Source organism: Callithrix jacchus, chromosome X, assembly GCF_049354715.1.
Source record: "Callithrix jacchus isolate 240 chromosome X, calJac240_pri, whole genome shotgun sequence".
Classification (NCBI taxonomy): Eukaryota; Metazoa; Chordata; class Mammalia; order Primates; family Cebidae; genus Callithrix; species Callithrix jacchus.
In genome coordinates, this window is record NC_133524.1 from 56,272,041 (window position 1) to 56,288,033 (window position 15,993).

The 15,993-nt window shown below is 38.9% G+C and overlaps 1 protein-coding gene across 1 annotated transcript in view; it reads left to right on the forward strand.

Moving 5' to 3' along the window:
- The first annotated feature begins 1,377 nt into the window (after positions 1-1,377).
- KLF8 (KLF transcription factor 8) overlaps positions 1,378-15,993 on the forward strand; it is a 255,999-nt gene continuing 241,383 nt past the window's right edge. The window contains exon 1 of the mRNA XM_078363553.1: positions 1,378-1,605. The gene's annotated coding sequence lies outside the window, so the exon portion shown is untranslated. The remainder of the gene's footprint in view (positions 1,606-15,993) is intronic.

Below are 15,993 nucleotides of genomic sequence, written 5' to 3' on the forward strand. Positions count from 1 at the left end.
GAAAAATATCTTCTATTTCTTTATTTTGAGCTTATGTGTGTTTTTGCCTGAGATGGGTCTCTTCAGGACAGCAATTAGATGGGTCTTCACTGTTTATCTTGCCATTCTGTGTCTATTAGCTTGTTTACATTTAAGGTTAGTATTGTCCTGTGTAAATTTGATTCTGTCATCAAGATGCTAGCTGGTTACTTTGCAGACTTGCTTATGTGATTGCCTCATAGTGTTCCTGAACTGTGTACTTCAGTGTCTTTTTGTAGTGTCTGGTAAATGGCCTTTTTTCCCCATATTTAGTGCTTCCTTCAGGACATCTTGCAAGACAGGCCTGGTGTTAATGAATTTCCTCAGCATTTGCTTGTGTGAAATGTGTTTTATTTTTTCTTTGCTTATAAAATTTAGTTTGGCCAAACATGAAATTCTGTTTCGGAAATTCTTTTTTTTTAAGAATGTTGAATATTTGCCCCCCAATCTTTTCCAGCTGTAGGGTTTCCACTGGGAGGTTTGTTGTTAAATCTGATAGGCTTCCCTTTGTAGTCAATCTGGCCTTTCTGGCTGCCCTTAACAGTTTTTTTTTTTTTTTTCATTACAACCTTGGAGTCTGATAATTATGTGTCTTGTTGGATCATCTCATGGAGTATTTTGCTGGGGGTCTCTGCATTTCTTGGATGTGAATGTTTTCCTGTCTTGTTTGGTTGGGGAAGCTCTCCTGGATGATATCCTGAAGTATGTTTTCCAGCTTGTTTCCTTTCACCTTGTCTGTTTTAGGTATCCCAATCAGTGATTGTTTCAGTGTCTTTATATGAACCCATATTTCTCAAAGGTTTTCTTTATTCCTTTTTGTTTTTTTGTTCTCTGTTTTTGTCTACCTGTCCTATTTTAGAAAGATAGTCTTCAGGCTCTGAGTTTCTTTTCTCTGCTTTTTCTAGTCTGTGACTGATACTTGTGATTGCATTGTAAAGTTTTTATGTTGTGTTTTTCATCTCCATCAGTCCTGTTATGTTTCTCTTGAAACTGGCTATTCTGGCTATCAGCTCTCACATTGTTTTATCATGATTCTCAACTTCTTTGCATTGGTTTACACCATGCTCCTTTAGCTCAATGAAGTTCATTATTACCCACATTCTGCAGCCTACTTCTGTCAATTTAGCCATCTCAGTCTCAGCCCAGTTTTGTGCCCTTGCTCAAGAGGTGTTGCGTTTATTTGGAGGAGAAGAGGCACTCTGGTTTTTGAGTTTTCAACATTTTTCTGTTGATTTTTGCTCATCTTTGTGGCTTTATCTGCCTTCTATCTTTGAGGTTGCTGACATTTAAGTGAGGTTTTTGTGGGGGTCTTATTTGTTGATGTTGTTTTCTGTTTATTTGTATTTTTTTTAACAGGCAGGCCACTCTACTGTATGGCTGCTGCAGTTTTCATTGAGTTTGCTCTAGACCCCAGTTGCCTCACTTTCTTGTGTACCTGGAGGTATCATCAGTGACGACTGTGAAACAACAAAGATGGCAGTCAGCTCCTTCTTTTGGAAGCTTCATCTCATGGGGGATACTTACCTGCCTCTGGCCTGCACACGCTGTGTATGATGGCTGGAGACCCTCATGAGGACCTCTGATGCGGTAAGGAGGAATGGGTTCAGGCACCCATCCAAAGAAGCAGCCTGGCTGCTTTTTGGGAGAAAAAGTGTATTATGTCATGGGGTTTCTTTTTTGTCCACACTGCCTGTATTCTTCAAATCCAGCAGGCTGGAGTGACTGAGTCAACTGAACCACAGAGATGGCAGCTTCTCATCTCGCTGGGAGCTTCATCCTATGGAGAGATTAAAACTTTGCCCATAGATACCTGGCTGGATTGGCTGAAGCCACTGCAGGGAGTTCGCACACAGTGAGGAAAAATTGATTGTGCTCTCACTTAAAGAAATGGTCTGGCCACAATGTCACAAGGCAGCTGTGCGGCATTGTGGGGGACCCTTCCTTGCTATATCATCTTTATTATCCACAGCTGGTAGGTTGCAATAGCTTAGTCAATAGAACCACAGAGGTTGTGGCAACTTCTCATCCTGGTAACTCAGACCCATCTCAGATTGACTCCAACCCGTTGCCATTGCCTGGATGGGATTCCAAGCCACTGGGTCTTAATTTGTGAGGTGCTGTGGAAGTAGAGCCTGCAGAATGATGCTGCCTGGCTTCCAGGATTCAGCCCCATTCCTCAAGTTATGTATGGACAGATATCCTTCTTTGCTGCTTTTTAGTTTAACTAGGTCCCATCTATTTTTGTTTTTGTTGCATTGCTTTTGGATTCTTGGTCATGAAGTCTTTGCCTATGCCAATGTCTAGAAGGGTTTTTCCAACATTTTCTTATAGAATTTTTATTGTTTCAGGTCTTGGATTTAAGTCTTTGGTACAAGAGTTGATTTTTGTATAAGGTGAGAGATGAGGATTCAGTTTCATTTGTCTACATATGGCTTGCTAATTATTTCAGCACCATATGTTGAATAGGGTATCCTTTCTCCACTTTATGTGTTTGTTAGTCTTATCAAAGATCAGTTGGCTCTAAGTATTTGCTTTATTTCTGCTTTCTTTATTCTGTTCCATTGATTTATGTGCCTATATTTTTTATTAGTATCATGCTGTTTTTCTGACTAGGGCCTTATAGTATAATTTGAAGTTGGGTAATGTGATGCCTCCAGTTCTGTTCTTTTTGCTTTGTCTTGCTTTGCCTATGTGAACTTTTTTTTGTTTCATATTAATTATGGGATTGTTTTTTTCTAGTTCTGTAATGAATGATGGTGGTATTTTTATAGGAATTGCATTAAATTTGTAGATTGCTTTTAGCAGTATGGTCATATTTACAATATTGATTCTACCTATCCATGAAAATAAGGTTTGTTTTCATTTGTTTGTGTTATCTATGATTTCTTTCAGCAATGTTTTTTGTTTGTTTATTGTTTTATAGATGTCTTTAATGTCCTTGGTTAGGTATATTACTACATATTTTACTTTTTTTGCAGCTATTGTAAAAGAGGTTGAGTTCTTGATTTGATTCTCTGCTAGGTCGCACTTGGTGTATAGCAGAGGTACTGATTTGTATACATTAAATTTGTGTCCTGAATCTTTGCTGAATTCATTTATCAAGTCTTTGACCTTTTTCGATGAGTCTTTAGGGTTTTCTAGGTATATGATTAGATCATCAGCAAACGGTGACAGTTTTACTTCCTTCTTATTCATTTGATTGCCCTTCCTTTTTCTTCTCTGATTGCTCTAGCTAGGACATCCAGTACTGTGTTAAATAGAAGTGGTGAAAGTGGATATCCTTGTTTCTTTCTAGTTCTCAGAGAGAATGCTTTCATCTTTTGCGTATTCAGTATAAATTTGGCTGTGGGTTTGTCAAAATTTGCTTTTATTGCTTTAAGTTATGTCCCTTCTATGCAGATTTTGCTGAGAGCTTTCATCATAAAGTCAAGCTGGATATTGTCACATGCTTTTTCTGCATCTTTTAAGATGATTGTGTGATTTTCGTTTTAAATTCTGTGTATGTGGTGTATCACCGTTATTGACTTACGTGTGTTAAAAAATCCCTGCATCCCAGGTATAAAACCCACTTGATTATGGTGCGTTATATTGTTGATATTTTGTTTGCTAGTATTTTGTTGAGGATTTTGGCATCTATGATCGTCAAGCATATTGGCCCGCAGTTTCCTTTTTTTGTTATGTCCTTCCCTGGTTTTGGTACTAGGATTAGGGTGATACTACCTATATGGTAGTAGCACTTTGGAACATTTGGACCATTTACATTCAGTGTTACTATTGAGATGTAAGGTACTATTCTACTCATTGTGCTATTTGTCTGAATACTCTGTGTGTTTTTCATTGTGTTTTTGTTTTGTAGGTCCTATGATATTTGTGCTTTAAGGAAGTTCTATTTGGGGGTACTTTCAGAAGTTCTTTTAGTGCTGGATTTATAGTGTCATTCTCTCAGCATTTGTTTTTCTGGAAAAGAAAAACCCTGTATCTTTCATTTATGAAGGTTCGTTTCACTAGATATGAAATTCTTTCCTGATAATTTTTTTGTTTAAGGAGGCTAAAGATAGGACCCCAAACCCTTCTAGCTCCTAGGGTCTCTGCTGAGAAATTGGCTGTTAATCTGATACTTTTTTTTATAGGTTACCTGATACTTTTACTTCACAGCTCTTAAGATTTTTTTCCTTTGTTTTGGCTTTAGATAATCTGATGACTATGTGCCTAGGTGATGATCTTTTTTATAAATTTTCCAGGTGTTCTTTGAGCTTCTTGTATTTGAATGTCCAGATCTCTAGCAAGGCCAGGGAATTTACCTCAATTATTCCCTCAAATACATTTTCCAAACTTTTAGATTTCTCTTCTCTCTCAGGAACACCAGTCATTCTTAGGTTTGGACATTTAATGTAGTCGCAAACTTCTTGGAGTCTTTGTTCATTTTTAAGTTATTTTTTCTTTGTCTTTGATGATTTGGATTAATTTGAAAGCCTTGTCTTTCAGCTCTGAATTTCCTTCTCCTGCTTGTTTGATTCTATTGCTGAGCCTTTCCAGTATATTTTGCATTTCTCTAACTGTATTTTTGATTTCCAGAAGTTGTGACTTTTTAAAATTTATGCTATGTATTTCACTGAATAATTTTTCTTTCTCATCCTGTATCATGTTTTTGATGTATTTAAGTTGGCCTTCATTTTTCTCTGGTGATCCCTTGATTAGCTTAAAAATTGACCTTTAGAATTCTTTTGCTGTCAATTTAGAGATTTCTATCATGGTTTGGATCCATTGCTGGTGAGTTCGTATGTTCTTTTGGGGCTACTAAAGGACCTTGTTTTGTCGTCTTACCAGAATTGTTTTTCTGGTTCCTTGTCATGTGGGTAGACTATGTCAGAGGGAAGATCTGGGATTCAAGACTGCTGATCAGATTCTTTTGTCCCACGTTGTCCTCCCTTGATGAGGTGTTCTCCCCCTTTGCCTAGGAATGGGGCTTCCTGAGAGCCGAACTGTAGTGATTGTTTTTGCTTTTCTGGGTCTTGCCACCTAGTGTAGCTACCAGGCATCAGGCTGGTACTGGGGAGTGTCAGCAAAGTCTTGTGATGTGATTTGTCATCAGGTCTTGCAGCTATGGATACCATCACCTGCTCTAGTGGAGGTAGCAGGGGAGTGAAGCAGACTCTGTGAGGTTCTTTGGTTGTGGTTTTTGTCTAGTGGGCTAATTTTGTGTTGGTTGGCCTCCAGCCAGGAGTTGGCAGTTTTAAGAGCTCATCATCCATGGTCCTATTTGGAGGATGCAAATGTACCCTAGGGAAACCTGCTTAAGTATTCAGGTTTCTCAGTTGGTGGGCAGGGCCATAAAAGCCCCAAGAGATTTGACATTTGTCTTCAGCTAGCAGGGTGGGTAGAGAAGATTCACCAGTAAGGGGCAGGGATAGATATGTCTGAGCTTAGCCTCTCCTTGTGTGAGGCTTGCTGTGGCTGCTGTGGGGGATGATGGTGTGGTCCCAGTCCAATGGAATTATATTCTCAGAGGGATTATGGCTGCCTCTGCTGAGTCATACATTGCCAGGGAAGTTGGGGAAACTTTTCAGTCACAGGCACACGCAGCCAGTGACCAGGTCTGAGAACCTGCCTCAGACTACGAACCTCCTCATTGTGAAAGCAGGCAGACTAACAGTTTTTGGCATCTCCGGGAGCCTGCTGCAGTGATCCAGCTCCTTCAAAGGGTCTGTGGATTCTCTCAGTTTTCTTGGTATGTTCCTGTGGTAGTTCTTGGAGGAAAAGTTCACAATTTGAGTGTCCGGATGCTGCTCTGTTTGTCTGAGCATGAGCTGCAAGCTAGTCTTACCTCTTTTTTTCCCCAAAAACACTTAAGAAGTTTTATTGAAAATGATAAAATACAGAAACACACAAGTCTCATTTTAAAGTAAAATTAACAGTATCTTCCAGAATACTCCTGGAACTGAGCCAATCTTGCTCGTACTGAAAGATACAACCAAGTTTCAAATCTAAAATAATAAATGAATCTGCTGGTAAGCATTCTTTTTATGGTTCAAGCCCCTACCTTAGTTATTTTTCTAAATGTTTTATTTGCAACTTTTCAAGAATGAGTAGCAGTTTTTTAAGTGACTAATATTTATGAGAACTGGACTTTCTTCATATTAATTACACAAAAACACCAAAATAACAAAAACCACATGCACCCTAATCAAACTCAGATAAAATATACATTTGTTCATTAAACTTAACTTGCTTTAGATAATTTTTTGTCTTCACACATTAGCACAGTAAGCCAAAGTTTGATCCATGCTGCAAAAGCTATGCAAAATGAAAAGCCCTATTAACTCTCTAGGGAAATCTTAAGGCAAAAGTGAAAGCAAAAACCCTATGCTACAAAAGTAAAACAAGAAACAGAGGCATTGGTACTATGGAGCCTTCTCAGATGAATAAGCACCACAAGGATGAAGAAAACAATCTTTGTATAAACAAAAAAGAACATAAAACTTGAATTATCCTACAGAAATAATTTTTGTGTCCTGTAACTTGACTCCTCAAATAACCTGTTTGTATTTTAATTAACAGAATCTTAATTCTCTTATATTCACCAGTACTATCAAAGCTTTGTTTTGAGGGTTCTTTGAGTCCTTTTCATCATAAGACCTTTAGTCAGAGGCTTGCCAAACAATTCCTGTATAAGATGATCTTGGTGTGTTTTGGGTCCTTCTTGGAAAATCTGTCATCTCCCTTTCCATCCTAATGCTGAATCTACCTCTGTGCAGTCACTTCATGTTTTTGTCTTACACTAGAACACATTTTTTAGCATGGAGATTTATTTAAGGCTACAAACTTTACAAGTTGGTCTCATTAAACAATGACTACAAGACATGAGTTTCTCAAATGGCATGAATCAAACACACATTTCAAAAGAATACAGTTTACATTTATCTCTAAATCTAAGATTAAGAAACTAACTGGTTTCCAACTGCTTTCATTGGTGATTTGAAGTTTGAATAATTAGCTTATTTTCTTTTTGCTTATGAAGCTTAGTTTGACCATATATGAAATTCTGTTTTGGAGTTTCTTTTCTTTAAGAATGTTGAATATTGGCTTTCCAATAGGGTTTCTGCTGAGAAGCTCACTATTAGTCTAATTGGCTTCTTTTTGTAGGTGTCCTCACCTTGTTTTCTAGCTGCCTTTAACATTTTTACTTTTATTTTGTGTTTGGAAAATCTGATGATCATGTTGCTTGAGGATGATCTTCTTGTGAAGTATTTTACTTGGATTCTCTGAATTTTTTGAATTTGCACTTTGACTTCTCTAGGTAGTTTGAAGTAGTTCTAATGGATGATAACCTGAAATATGTTTTCCAAGTTGTTTTACTTTCTCCATCTTTTTCAGGGACACCAGTGAGTAAAAGATTTGGTTTCTTTATATAATCCTGTATTTGTCATAGGTTTTGTCCATTTTCTTTTTATTTTTTTCTCTCTCTTCTTGTCTTGCTATCTTATTTCAGAAAGCCTGTCTTCAAGCTCTGAGATTCTTTCCTCCACTTGGTCTATTCTCCTATTAATACTTGCGATTGCAATATAAAATTTTTGTAGTGTGCTTTTCAGCTCTATTAGTTTAGTTATATTTCTTTCTATACCAGCTATTTTGTCTTTCAACTCTTGTATTATTTTATTTTGGTTCTTACCTTATATGGATTGGGTTTTGATGTGTTCCAGCATCTCAATGTTCTTTCTTTTTATTCGTATTGTGAATTTTATTTCTGTCCTTTCGGTCATCAGCCCTATTCAGAACCTTTGCTGGAGAGGTGGTGCAGTCATTTGGAGGACCAAGGTGCTCTGGCTTTTTGAGTTGTCAGGGTTCTTGTGCTGGTTTTCTCACCTTAATGGGCTTATGATCTTTTTAAAAATTTTTTTAAATTTATGGCCAAAGTTGCTTCCCTTGGATTTTTTTTCTTGTATTTTATTTACGCCCTTTATGGTCTGATTGTGGTATGAAGCAGGTTAAGCCAACTGGCTTCATTTCTGGAAGATTTTAGGGGGCCAGCACTCTATGTTGAATTCTTGTACTGTTTACTCCCACTCTGGGCCTTGTATCAGGCCCCAATGTTGTTCTCTGGCTTTCTGATGTTTAAAATTCACTGCACTGAGCGGCTGAAGTGCTCTCCAACTTCTGATCCCTAGACTCTGATAGGTAGTGTTAGCCAAAGTGTTTTGTAATGTGGCTACTGCAGAATCTGTTTTTGCATGTGCCATCAAGAGCAGCAGTCTACCAGGGTATACACTTGTCAGCCGCGGCAGAATGCTAACAGGTGCTTGGGGGACTGCCTCTATGTGGGTGTTCATCACAGTGGTGAAGGCAGTTCGGCTTGGGGTGAGCAGCCCTTGCTTTCAAGGGTCATGATGGTGGTAGTGTTAACATGGGGGTGGAGCTCTGGGGGATGTAGGTCTGTGTGCATTCTTTTTGTGCCACAGGTATGTGTGGTTGCTCAGGTGAAGAAGGATTCCTTGTTCTTTATGCCTAGTCTTTCTCCTGTAACAGTATTGTTGCAAGGGCGGGGCTTGCTGATTCTATCTTTGCTAAGGCTCTGACTGCAACAATGGCTGTGAGGAGAGGGTGGTGGTCTGTACTTTTGCTGTAGCAGTGGAAAGGCAGGATACATGCAAAGAGGAACACTGACAGGTCAAGGAAAGCAAACCTGCCCATGTACACACTTGCTATCAAAGTGATGTGAGGTGTTGCTGTAGGCCCACTGGAAGCTGCAGTATGGGCAGGTAGCAAGCAGTTCCTTACGTGGCCATGGGGGCAGCACTGTTGGGCTTCTCCATTATTCAGGAACATTTCACTAGCACAGAAGCTATGATGCGGGTCCTTAGGGCACCCAAGGCTGCTTTGCACAAGTGTGTCTAGGCTGGGGCCAACTGGAGAGACCAGCAAATTAAGGGGTTCTCATGTCAGACCAGCCCCATCTGGTAGTCAAGCCTGGGAGAATGGCTGTCTCTGCCTGTGTGCCACTGCAGATGCTGCTACACCAACCTCTCTGGGCTTCACTTCAGCTGGATTGCTACCTTTAACACTTCTTTAAGCAGCTCTCCCTGCCAGCTAGAATGTCCATGGTGGTTGAGGGGTCTCTTTCTGCTGGCATTCAGAAGCCTATGGAGAGAACAGGTTGCTTTTTCACCAGTTAAACTCGCATTCTTCTGGAGTTACTGGCGGCCAGGAAAAAGTTGCGGTGTGCACTAGCCCCATGGAGGATTCACAGCTTCCTCCCTCTTTTGCCCAGCTTCTGTTTCTTTCTTCTGTCCACTCTCGATGCCTTCCCTCTGGTAATATGTTAAGAGTGTGCCAATCATCTTAGTCCCTCAGTGGCAACTGGCTGCTTGAGTGTTGGGCTTGTGTGTATGTGTGTGTGTGTGTGTGTGTATATATATATATTGTTTAAACACATAAACATACAAAACTCACTGATCAAGTGAATTTCATATGTTTATGTGTTTTATTTTTAATTTTCTTTATATACTTCAAATGCTGGGATACATGTGCAGAACATGCTGGTATGTTACATAGGTATACGTGTATCATGGTGGTTTGCTGCACCTATCAACCCATCATCTACGTTAGATATTTCTCCTAATGCTATACCTCCCATAGCCCCCCAGCCCTGGCAGACCCTGATGTGTGATGTCCCCATCCCTGTGTCCACATGTTCTCATTTTTCACCTCCCACTTATGAGAACATGTGGTGTTTGGTTTTCTGTTCCTGTGCTAGTTTGGGAAGAATGATGGTTTACTGCTTTATCCATGTCCCTGTAAAGGACATTAATTCATCTTTTTAATGGCTGCTTGGTATTCCATGGTGTATATGTGCCATGTTTTCTTTATTCAGTGTATCACTGATGGGCATTTGGGTTGGTTCTAAATCTTTGCTATTGTGAACAGTGCTGAAATAAACACGTGTCTTTATAGTAGATTGCTTTATAATACATTGGTTATATACCAACTAATGGAATTGCTGGGTCAAATGTTATTTCTGGTTCTAGATACTTGAGGAATTGCCACACTGTCTTCCACAATGATTGAACTAATTTACACTCCCACCAACAGTGTAAAAGCATTCCTATTTCTCATTTTTTAAAAAATTTTTTTAGCCAGGCCTTTTCAAGAGGGAATGTCTTGAATTAGAGAATGAGAGGAAGCTCTTCCACTCATGCCTGCTTGTGAGAAAGAAGAGTAAGGGGGTTGGGACTCTATCTTTTCTATTTTTAGTCCCACCAGCATCCCTTGATAAATTGAGAGGTGGGACCCAAATGTGAATGAATCACCTCTTTCTTTTTTTTTAAGATAGAGAAAAAAGAAAGGAAGGAAGAAAAAGAAAGAAAAGAAGAAAGAAAAAGAGAGAGAAAGAAAGAAAAATATGAAAGAGAGAAAGAGGAAGAAAAAGAGGGAGAAAGAATGGGAATCTTGCTGTATTGCCCAGGCTAGAATGCAGTCTAAAAATGGGTATTAAAAACCTCTTTTATGCCAATAAATGTGGTTAACAATGGAGACAGGAAGGAATAAGGGAGGAAAATAACAAACAAGCAGCCAACCAATATTTCATTTAAACCTGTGAAATGCTATACAATTGCTGATGAGTGATTTACTTCCAATTTTATAGTCACTTTTAGAATAGGTGTGATGTGATACTGAGATAAATGTGTATTTTGTGGATTTGGGGTGGAAAGTTTTGTAAATGTTTATTAAGTTTACTTATTCCAGGTCTGAGTTCAAGTCCTGGATATCTTTGTTAATTTTCTGTCTCGTTGATCTGTTATATATTTAGGATCATTAGCTCTTCTTGTTGCATTGATCCTTTTACCATTATGTAATGTCCTTTATCTCTTTTGATCTTTGTTGCTTTAAAGTCTATTTTATCAGAGATGAGAATTGCAACTCCTGCTTTTTTTTCTTTTTTCTTATTTTGTTCTTCATTTGGTTAGTAAATCTTTCTCCATCCCTTTGTTTTGAGTCTTTGTGTATCCTTGCATGTGAGATGGGTCTGATTGCAGCATACCGATGGATTTTGGCTTTTTATCCAATTTGCCTGTCTGTGTCTTTTGATTGGGGCATTTAGTCAATATAAATTTGGGATTGATATTGATATATATGAGTTTAATACTGCCATTTAATGCTAGCTGGCTGTTTTGCCCATTAGTTGTAAATTCTTCATTATGGTGATGCTCTTTACCTTTTGGTATGTTTTTGGAATGGCTGATACTAGTTGTTCCTTTCTATGTGTAATGCTTCTTTCAGAAGCTCTTGTAAAGCAGGCCTGGTGGTGATGAAATCTCTGAGTACTTGCTTGTTCACAAAAAAATTTATTTTTCCTTCACTTATGAAGCTCAGTTTGGCTGGATATGAAATTCTGGGTTGAAAGTTCTTTTCTTTAAGGATGTTGAATATTGGCCCCCACTTTCTTCTGGCTTGTAGGGTTTCTGCTGAGAGATCTGCTGTGAGTCTGATGGGCTTCCCTTTGTGGGTAACCCGACCTTTTTCTCTGGCTGCCCTTAGTATTTTCTCCTTCATTTCAACCCTGGTGAATCTAACAAATATGTGTCTTGGGGTTGCTCTTCTTGAGGAATATCTTTGTGGTGTTCTCTGTATTACCTGGAGTTGAGTATTGTCCTACCTTACTAGGTTGGGAAAGTTTTCCTGGATAATATCCTGAAGAGCATTTTCCAGCTTGGATTCATTCTCTTCATCACATTCAGGTACACCTATCAAATGTAGATTAGGTCTTTTCACATAGTCCCATATTTCTTGGAGATTTTACTCATTCCTTTTTACCCTTTTTTCTCTAACCTTGTCTTCTTGTTTTATTTCATTAAGTTGGTCTTTGACCTCTGATATCCTTTCTTCTGCTTGATCAATTCAACTGTTAAAACTTGTACATACTTCGTGAAGTTCTCATATTGTGTTTTTCAGCTCTATTAATTCACTTATATTCCTCTCTAAATTGTCTGTTCTCATTAGGATTTAATGAAACCTTTTTTCAATGTTCTTAGTTTCTTTGCATTCTGTTAGAACATCTTGTTTTAGCTCACAGAAGTTTCTTATTATCCACCTTCTGAAGCCTGATTCTGTCAATTCATCACACTCATTCTCCATCAGGCCTTGTTCCATTGCTGATGAGGGGCTGCAGATCCCCTATAGGAAGAGAGACATTCTGATTTTGGGTGTTTTCAGCCTTTTTACGCTGGTTTCTTCCCATCCTTGTGGATTTACACACCTGTCGTCTTTGTAGTTGCTGACTTTCAGATTGGGTCTCTGAGTGGACATCCAGCTTGTTGATGATTAAGTTTTTTCTGTTTCTTAGTTTTCCTTTGGCAGACACCCCTCCCCCACGGAGCTGGACCTTTCCAGGTTCAGCTGTGCTCGCTGCGAAACTCTCAATTTTTAGCGCTTCCAATTGCTGTTTTTTTGTGGGGGTGGGACCGTCGAGCCTGATCACCTGGCTCCCTATCTCAGAGCCTCTCCTTTTTTTTTCCTAGTTGAACGGTTGACTCTCTCCCAGGTGTTTCAGTCACCTACTGAAAAGGCACCAGAATCTGTGTAACTTCGCCTGCGGTGACCCACTGTCCTGGCTGAAACAGTAGCATTGAGATTCGTGGTGCTCTTCTGCCCGGGAATCTCCCAGTCTGGCTTCCCACTCCAGTCCCCTTTTTTTTTTTTAATTTTTTATTGGATTTTAGGTTTTGGGGTACATGAGCAGAGCATGCAAGACAGTTGCATAGGAACACACATGGCAGTGTGCTTTTCTTTCCTTCACCCACATTTGGCATTTCTCCCCAGGCTATCCCTCCCCACCTCCCCCTCCCACTGGCCCTCCCCTTTCCCCCCAATAGACCCCAGTGTTTAGTACTCCCCTTTCTGTGTCCATGTGTTCTCATTTTTCATCACCCGCCTATGAGTGAGAATATGCGGCGTTTCATTTTCTGTTCTTGTGTCAGTTTGCTGAGGATGACGTTCTCCAGATTCATCCATGTCCCTACAAACGACACAAACTCATCATTTCTGATTGCTGCATAATATTCCATGGTGTATATGTGCCACATTTTTCCAATCCAGTCTATTATCAGTCCCCTTTTCAATCAGCTGAATTGGCGACTCTGCCTTCCCAGAGCTCCAAACATTAACTAAAAGGGCACTCAGTTCTGTATACTTTGTACTGAGAACTGCCACACCAGGGCGCTGGCAAAACAGCCACGCTGGCCAAAAGAGACATGGTGGGGACCCGTGTGGCTACTCTGCTGGGAATCTACTGGTCCATGGGCAAAAAAAATTTGTCTAGAAGTGTGGCGTCCACTCACTCTCTGCGCTTTCACTGGGAGCTACAATCCTGAGCTGCTGCTAATCAGCCATCTTGGATCTTTCTCTCAATCACCTTTTTTTCAAGCATTCCTATTTCTCAACATACTCTCCAGCATCTGTCATTTCCTGACTTTTTAATGACTGCCATTCTAACTGGCAGGAGATGGTATCTCATTGTGGTTTGATTTTCATTTCTCTAATGACCAGTGATAATGAACTTGTTTTCATATGTTTGTTGGCCACTTAAATCTCTTCTTTTGAGAAGTGCCTGTTCATCTCCTTTGCCCACATTTTAACGAGGTTGTTCATTTTTCTCTTTTAAATTTGTTTAAGTTCCTTGTAGATTCTGAATATTAGTCCTTTGTCAGATGCATAGATTGCAAACATTTTCTCCCACTCTGTAGGTTATTTGCTCACTCTGATGGTAGTTTATTTTTCTGTGCAGAAGCTCTTTTGTTTAATTAGATTCCATTTGTCCATTTTGGCTTTTGTTGCTATTGCTTTCGGTGTTTTAGTAATGAAGAATTTGCCCATGCCTGTGTCCTAAATGGTATTGCCTAGGTTTTCAACTGGAATTTCTATGGTTTTAGGTCTTACATTGATGTCTTTAATCCATCTTGAGATAATTTTTGTGTGAGGTGTAAGGAAAAGGTTGGGTTTTTGTTTTCTGCCTAGCCAGTTTTTGCAACACCATCTATTAAATGGGGAATTCTTTTCTTTATTGCTTGTTTTTCTTAGGTTTGTGAAAGATCAGATGGTTGTAGATATGTGGCATTACTTCTGAGGCCTCTATTCTGTTCCTTTGGTCTATATATCTGTTTTGGTATGAGTACAGTGCTGTTTTGGTATAGCTTTGTAGTATAGTTGGAAGTCAGGTAGCATTATGCCCCCACCTTGATGTATTTACTTAGGATTGTCTTGGCTATGCAGGCACTTTTTTGGTTCCATGTGAAATTTAATGTAGTTTTTTCTAGGTTTGTGAAGAAACTCAGTGGTAGCTTGATGAGGATAGCATTGAATCTGAAAACTACTTTGGACAGTATGGCCATTTTCATAATATTGATTCTTTCTATCCATAAGCCTGGAATGTTTTTCTACTTATATGTGTCCTTTTTTATTTCCTTGAGCAGTGGGTTGTAGTTCTCTTTGAGAGGTCCTTTATATCCCTTGTAAGTTGTATTCCTTAGTATTTTATTCTGCTATAGCAATTGTGAATAGGAGTTCACTCATGATTTGGCTCTCTGTTTGTCTATTATTGGTATATAAGAATGCTTGTGCAAATGGAGAGCAAAAAAAAGCAAGGTCTACAATCCTAGTCTCTGATAAAACAGACTTTAAACCAACAAAGACCAAAAGAGACAAGGGCATTACATAATTGTAAATGGATCAATGCAACAAGAAGAGCTAACTATCCTAAATATATATGCACCTAATATAGGAGCACCCAGATACATAAAACAAGTTCTTAATGACCTACAAAAAGACTCAGACTCCCAAACAATAATAGTGGGAGACTTTGACACCCTACTGTCAATATTAGACAGATCAATAAGACAGAAAATTATTAAGGAAATCCAGGACTTAAACTCAGATCTGGACCAACTGAACCTAATAGACATCTATAGAACTCTCCACCCCAAATCAACAAAATATACATTCTTCTCAGCACCACATTACACTTACTCTAAAATTGACCACATAATTGGAAGTAAATCACTCCTCAGCAAATGCAAAAGAATGGAAATCATAACAGTCTCTCTAACCACAGTGCAATCAAATTAGAACTCAGGATTAAGAAACTTACTCAAAACCACACAGCTACATGGAAACTGAACAACCTGCTCCTGAATGACTGCTGGATAAATAATGAAAGGAAGGAAGAAATAAAGATGTTCTTCAAAACCAATGAGAACAAAGACACAACATACCAAAATCTCTGGTACACATTTAAAGCAGTGTGTAGAGGGAAATTTATAGCACTGAATACCCACATGAGAAGTGAGTAAAGATCTAAAATCAACACCCTAACATCAGGATTAAAAGAACTAGAGGAGCAAGATAAAACACACTCAAAAGCTAGCATAAGACAAGAAATAACTATGATCAGAGCAGACCTGAAGGATACAGAAACACAAAAAGCATTTCAAAAAATAAAAAAACTCAGGATTTGTTTTTTTGAAAAGATCAACAAAACCAATAGACTGCTAGCCTGACTAATAATAAAGAAAAGAGAGAAGAACTGAATAGATGCAATAAAAAATGATAAAGTGGATATCACCACTGATTCCATAGAAATAGAAACTACCATCAGAGATTACTACAAACAGCTCACATAAACCACTAAATCAAGAAGAAATGAATAAATTCCTGGACACTTACAACATCCCAAGACTAAACAAGGATGAAGTTGAATCCCTGAATAGACCAATACCAAGGTCTCAAGTTGAGGGAGCAGTTAGTAGCCTACCAACCAAAAACAGTCCAGGGCCAGATGGGTTCACAGCTGAATTCTACCAGAGGTACAAAGAGGAGCTGGTATTATTCCTTCTGAAACTATTCCAAATAATAGAAAAAGAGGGAATCCTCACCAACTCATTTTATGAGACCAACATCATCCTGATACCAAAACCTGACAGAGACACA